A 6,141-nucleotide genomic window follows, 5' to 3' on the forward strand; every position below is an offset into this window, starting at 1 on the left:
TTTATTGCTATGTTTGTATCTCTGAAAAAAAAAAAAGTTACATCGGTAACATTATCGATGAAAAGTCATTGAAATAGAGAAGAAAAAGTAAGGGCCCTAAGGTGGAACCTCGTGGGACACATTATCTAATTAGATCCTGGCTGATTGATACTAGATAGCTTAATACACGCCTGTTACCTAATGACACACCCTGTTTCCTGTCAGAGATATAGGATTTGAACCATTTTGCAGCATGTTTTTACACCATAACATTCTGATTTACTTACAAAGATATTCTGAATTACACAACCAAATGCCTTTGACAAATCACGAATATACCAGTAGACTATACTTCATGGTATAATGAATGAAGTACATTTTCAATGTATGTGCCCATAGCCTTCTGATTATCAGAACGCTTTAGAAATCCGAACTGTGACTGGTAATATGTTATTTGTTGTAATGTGGTTAAGAAGTCGATTGCATATAACTTTTTCTAAGACTTTTGAGAATGCTGGCAAAAATGAATCTGGGCAGAAATTTGATGGTATTTGTTTATCTCCTTTCTTAGACAAAGGCTAGCTTCAGCATATTTAAGATACTCAGAAAACGTCTGTTGGTCTGTCTTGGATACAGGACAGCAGCCAGTTAGATATTTATCAGAGAGAAACCACCAAACAGCCATATGTTTTCAGAAATTGTTGTTCTATTTAGACAACCACTTCCGGCATCAGGAAAGCAGTTATGCACAGTTGTCGTCAAGTCTTCGATTCACCAAATCCAGATATTGATGACTCCAGTTATGCACGCATCGATGTATTCTGATCACTCAAACATTATGACCACTGTCCACCGCGTTGGATGCCGCCTGATGGTGTTGCAGGCACATGACGCGGTAACAAGATTATGTAAGCGGAGTAGACACGGGAGCGAACATATGGGCTATAAATGGGGAAATCCATTGAGATAAGCGCCTTTCACAAAGGGTAGATTATTATTGCGCAGAACCTGTGAACGGGTATCCCGAAAACGCCGAAGGTGCTCGAATGCGCGCGTGCTACTGTCGTGAGCATGTGTGGAGAGAGGCGGGACGGTGAAACTACCACTAGGCGCGTAATGGTTGGGCGTCCGCGACTCTTCACAGAACGTGTTGTTTGGAGGCTTGTATGCTCTGTAAAGTAGGATAGATGGTGATTCGTGGCATCTCTACCGAGAGAGCAGAATGCTGGTGCACTACAAGTGTTTCGGAGCACACCGTTCATCGTTCGTTGATGAACGTGGAGCTCTGCAGCAGACCACCTCTAGGTGTTCACATGTTGACCCAAAGATATCGTCAGTTATGACTGCAGTGAGCGCAGGACTATCAGGATTCGACAGCCGATCAATGGAAACGTGTCGACTCTTCGGGTGAACCATATTTTCGCTACACTAGGACAATGATCGTCTCCACGAACGCCGTCATCGAGGTGAACGGTGGCTCGAAACGTGCAGCGCGCCACGGACGCAAGCTGGTTGGAGCAGTATTATGCTGTGGGAGACATATTACGTCGCTGGTGTGGGACGTGTCGTAGTAATCAAAGACACGCAGACTGCTGCGAACCACTTCCATCCCTTCCCGACAGCGATGTCATGTTTCGAAAGTATAATTGTCCGTGTCTAGGAGCCAGAACTGTGCTATAGTGGTTTGAGGAGCATTATAGTGAACTCATGTTGATGTCTCGGCGACCAAATCAGCCTGATGTAAATCCTATGGAACCCATGAGGGTCGCTAACGAGCGCCATCACCGCATTCGCATATCAGCGGCCCGTTATTTACGCGGATTACATGACTTGTGCGTAGACATCTAATGCCACACACTTCCACAAACCTACCAACAAACTGTTCGTGATGTATTTCGTTCGAAAGACGGACAAAGAAGCTACTAAGCAGGTGGTCATAATGAATTGGCTCGAGTATCTCTATACATTGAGTACATAGGGGCCTGAAGTTGACATTAATGAGATGCTGCATCTTGTCGTCTAACTAAAATAATAACTTCTCTGGCAAATAAATTCAGAGAATGTTACACTAATAAACGGCTGGTAACGCAGGTAGCTTAGTATGTTACTAAACTTAGAAGCATACTCTGTAATTAACTTTGTTGATATTTTATCACAGCCACTACAATAATTTCATTTCGAAGACTTTGTGGAGGACACTACTTCTCCTGGGGTAGTGACGGTCATTTTGATGTCAATGAAGTTATGTTAATGACTGGTATAAGGTACTCCATGGCAGCATCTGTTGAGCCTGACGTCCCCACCTTTTCACTAACAGCTATGAAATATTTGTTAAAAAGTTTTGCAACACTGCACACGTCTGTTACCAAATTATCATTCACTCTAAATGCTATCTGCCCTCTTCAAGTCTGGTTCTACCAATGTCCTCCTGCGCAATATCCCATATTGTCTTTTTTCAATTTTCAAGTCTACTTTCATTTCGAAACAATTTTATGATGACTGAAAGCTTCGAATACAGCTGCGTCATTCGTAAGCAATTTTACAGGGGTACCAACGCTACTCCCGCGAAATTAACTTTTGGATTGCAGTATAAGAAAATTTATCTGCCCGTGGCGTACATGTTTAGTTTTATTTACGCATGTGTCAATTTCACGTCTCCCCTTGACCACGCCACAGGACGACACAAAACAGGTGCTCTGAAAAAGCATAAACGCACTTATCTGCTTCTGATCACGTTCAGATTGCGTCGAATGGTTTTGAACGGTTGCTAATGGTTCCAAGCAGTTCACAAGAGAAAGACGGCGATCGCGCTGCGTTCCAAAGGTGTTAGAATACGTCAAAGGGGATGCAGCTCCACAATTTTCTTAGAGAACGGTTGAAACGTGGAAAGGTGTCAGCAATGACAAAGGTTGTGAAGAACGTCTTCCTGTTGCTCGTCACACTGTGAAACGTCGTTTTCGACCGTGAAATGTGCGGGGATAGTGCCCTAGAGAAAGGGGTGGTTTCATTGGTGCTCTTTATGTCACTCCCAGGAGCTTTTTCTTGCCAGTTCTGAGCGGTGGTGTGTTTGGAATGTTTTACTCTGCCATTCATTATATAACCACGTGATTTCAGTGATGGGTGCCGCGGTTCTGACCTCCATCGCAGAGGCATCAAAAGAAGGAGTGAAATGTGGATAAGAAGGGGTGTGACGCCCTTCTCATCGGCGACACGCCCACTGTGATGTTGCAAGGAATTTTGGTGAAGTTTGGTGGCAATGTGACATCATTAACGCACATGACACGTCACATGAACTTCCGAGGCGAGGTCTCTTTTTGCATGTGTCGACACATTGCTGACTGAAGCGTCGTTCGAGTCGGAGGATGATGTCGCAGGGCGCCACGTGTTTGTACTATTACAGAGAGAGACTGTAGACACCATTGAAACTTAAGCATCGCAATGGGCGGGAATCACGGGGCTTCGAAAAACTGATCGTTTAATTCTGTTCCGCAGAGTAGAAGACGACAAGTAGATACAGACGTGTGTATTTTTAGTGATCCTGTGGGTTGATAACAGGCGAAACAATTCTACATGAAAATTAAAAATTTTTACAAACAACTACCAAAGTGTAGTGATTTTGTGTGTCTTCTGACCAGTTGCCTTTCAACTGTATTCGTGTTTGGTATTGGGGAGATTGTCGGAGAAAGCTGCAAGGCGGCAAATGGTGGCAGTGTATGAAATGCTGGCAGTATGCATTTTCCAGACCAGTGTCTGATGTAATCTTTCCGAAAGCTGTTAGGATGCAGTAGGATATTATTTGTTGCATAAGAGTAGTGACAATTTCAACCCTGACTCCCGAGCGAAAGAGAGACTGGCGACTTCTATTTAGACCGATTTAAAAATGTCGTGGTGCATAGGATTAATCCGAACTTTTATTTAGACCGATTTAATAACATCGCGGTGCACAGGATTAATCTGGACCCGCCTATAAACTTTTCCGTGTAGATCTGCGGAGCAATACGTGGCGTAATTTGTCTCGTGCACGTCACACTTCACTGATAGTGCATGTACATGCAAAAATTGTAGACTTCGGCGGCCGATGGATTAACGTGTGATGTTGTAGCCCAATTTCACCATGCAGCTGGGAGGATTGTAAAGGTGACATGTCGATACCAGAGAATAAAGTCTTCGCGAATTTCAGTCCGTGTATTCAGCTTGACAGTAACTAAGTCTCGCAGCCAGGTGCGTGAACAATATAAGCAAATGAAATTCAAGTCTTCTGGGTTATTAGGCAGCGTCATATTTTTCTAAAATGATCGACGTTTCGACCCCTCTGCTGGGATCTTCTTCAGGATCTTCTGGTGTCCACTACTGCTAGAACACTGTCAGAGACGGGTGTTGCGTCCTCTTCTAAAGGAGAGTTTTCTCGTGTTCGTGCTGGAGAAGTGATAATATTGGTTAAAATTCGTATGGCTACCATTGTTTGGGCCATAGTAATAGGCTAATATTCCCACTTTGATGCAGAAGAATGTTATCAACGAGAGATTAGCCAACAACACTCCTTCTCCTGCATCAGAGCGGGTATATTAGCCTATGACTATGGCCCAAACAATGGTAGCCATACGAATTTTAACCAATACTATCACTTCTCCAGGACGAACGCGAGAAAACTCCCCTTTATAAGAGGACGCAACAGTCGTCTCTGACAGTGTTCTAGCAGTAGTGGACACCAAAAGATTCTGAGGAAGATCCCAGCAGTGGGGTCGAAACGTCGATCACTTTAGAAGAAATATAACGCGGCCTAATAACCCAGAAGATTTTAACTTCAGTGACAACGGCCACGAGAGCGTACAGACTTACATAATATAAACAAATGTCAACATCTGAGGGAGAACGTGCAGCCGGGCTCAAACAAGACGACTGGAGTAGTCGGCGAATATCGCTCGACATTTGAATGGAAGCGATGTCACTGTCCGACGATGTTGGCAGGAATGAGTGAACCGTGGCCGAGCACAGCATCGAGAAGGAAGCAATCGACCTACAGAAACGACAGAATGTGAGTACCAAGCAACCGCCAGAGATGAACTCAGAGCCACGGATTCATCGTTATCATCGATGCGACGTGCAACTGGTGTTTCAGTGACCACAATTACTGTTAATAAGCGGCTCACAGAAAGGGGCTGAGGTCAATGTGTCCCTTACGCCGACTACCATTGACCTCTGTCCGTTTGGGGTGGTGTAGGGCACATTCGGCCTGGAATCTCATTGATTGGAGTACAGTTATCTTCAATGATCAGTCCCGATTCGAAATGAGTCCAGAGGGCCAGCAAAGAAGTGTCTGGAGGCGCCACAGACAGCGGTGGGATAGCAAGCTGACTGTCGCCCGCCATTCACCCCAACAACCAGGAGTGAAGGTCTGGGGTGCCACTGCATTTCGTAGCATGACCCTTTTGATAGTCACCCACGGCATCCTTACAGCACAGCGATACGTCGACGATAATCTGCTTACCGTTTTGTTAACCTTCACGGTAAGCTATCCTGGGCTTACATTTCAGCAAGATAATGCCCGCCCGCACGCGGCGAGAGTTTCTACTACTTTTCTGGGTGCTTGCCAAATTATTCCTTATTCCTTGAACAGCAACGTCTCCGGATCTCACCCCAAATTGAGAACAGCCTTGCCGGCCGCGGTGGCCGTGCGGTTCTAGGCGCTCCATTCCGGAGCCGCGCTGCTGCTACGGTCGCAGGTTCGAATCCTGCCTCGGACATGGATGTGTGTGATGTCTTTAGGTTAGTTAGGTTTAAGTAGTTCTAAGTTCTAGGGGACTGATGGCCACAGCAGTTGAGTCCCATAGTGCTCAGAGCCATTTGAACCACCATTTTAGAACAGCCGTGCGGTCAGAAATGCCTTATCACGGTTCGCGAGGCTCCCCCCGTCTGAGGTTCGAGTTCTCCCTGGGGCATGGGTGTGTGTGTTGTCGTCAGTGTAAGTTACTTTTAAGTTGGATTAAGTAGTGTGTAAGCCTAGAGACCGATGACCTTAGCAGTTTGGTCCCATAGGAACTTACCGCAAATATACCATTATTGGCATGATCCACGAACCAATTCGGGATTGACGACGTAACGCGCCAATTGTACGAGCTTTGGCACGATATCCCTCTGGAGGACATATAGCAATCCAACAAA

The sequence above is a fragment of the Schistocerca piceifrons genome, chromosome 8 (genome assembly GCF_021461385.2).
Source record: "Schistocerca piceifrons isolate TAMUIC-IGC-003096 chromosome 8, iqSchPice1.1, whole genome shotgun sequence".
Classification (NCBI taxonomy): Eukaryota; Metazoa; Arthropoda; class Insecta; order Orthoptera; family Acrididae; genus Schistocerca; species Schistocerca piceifrons.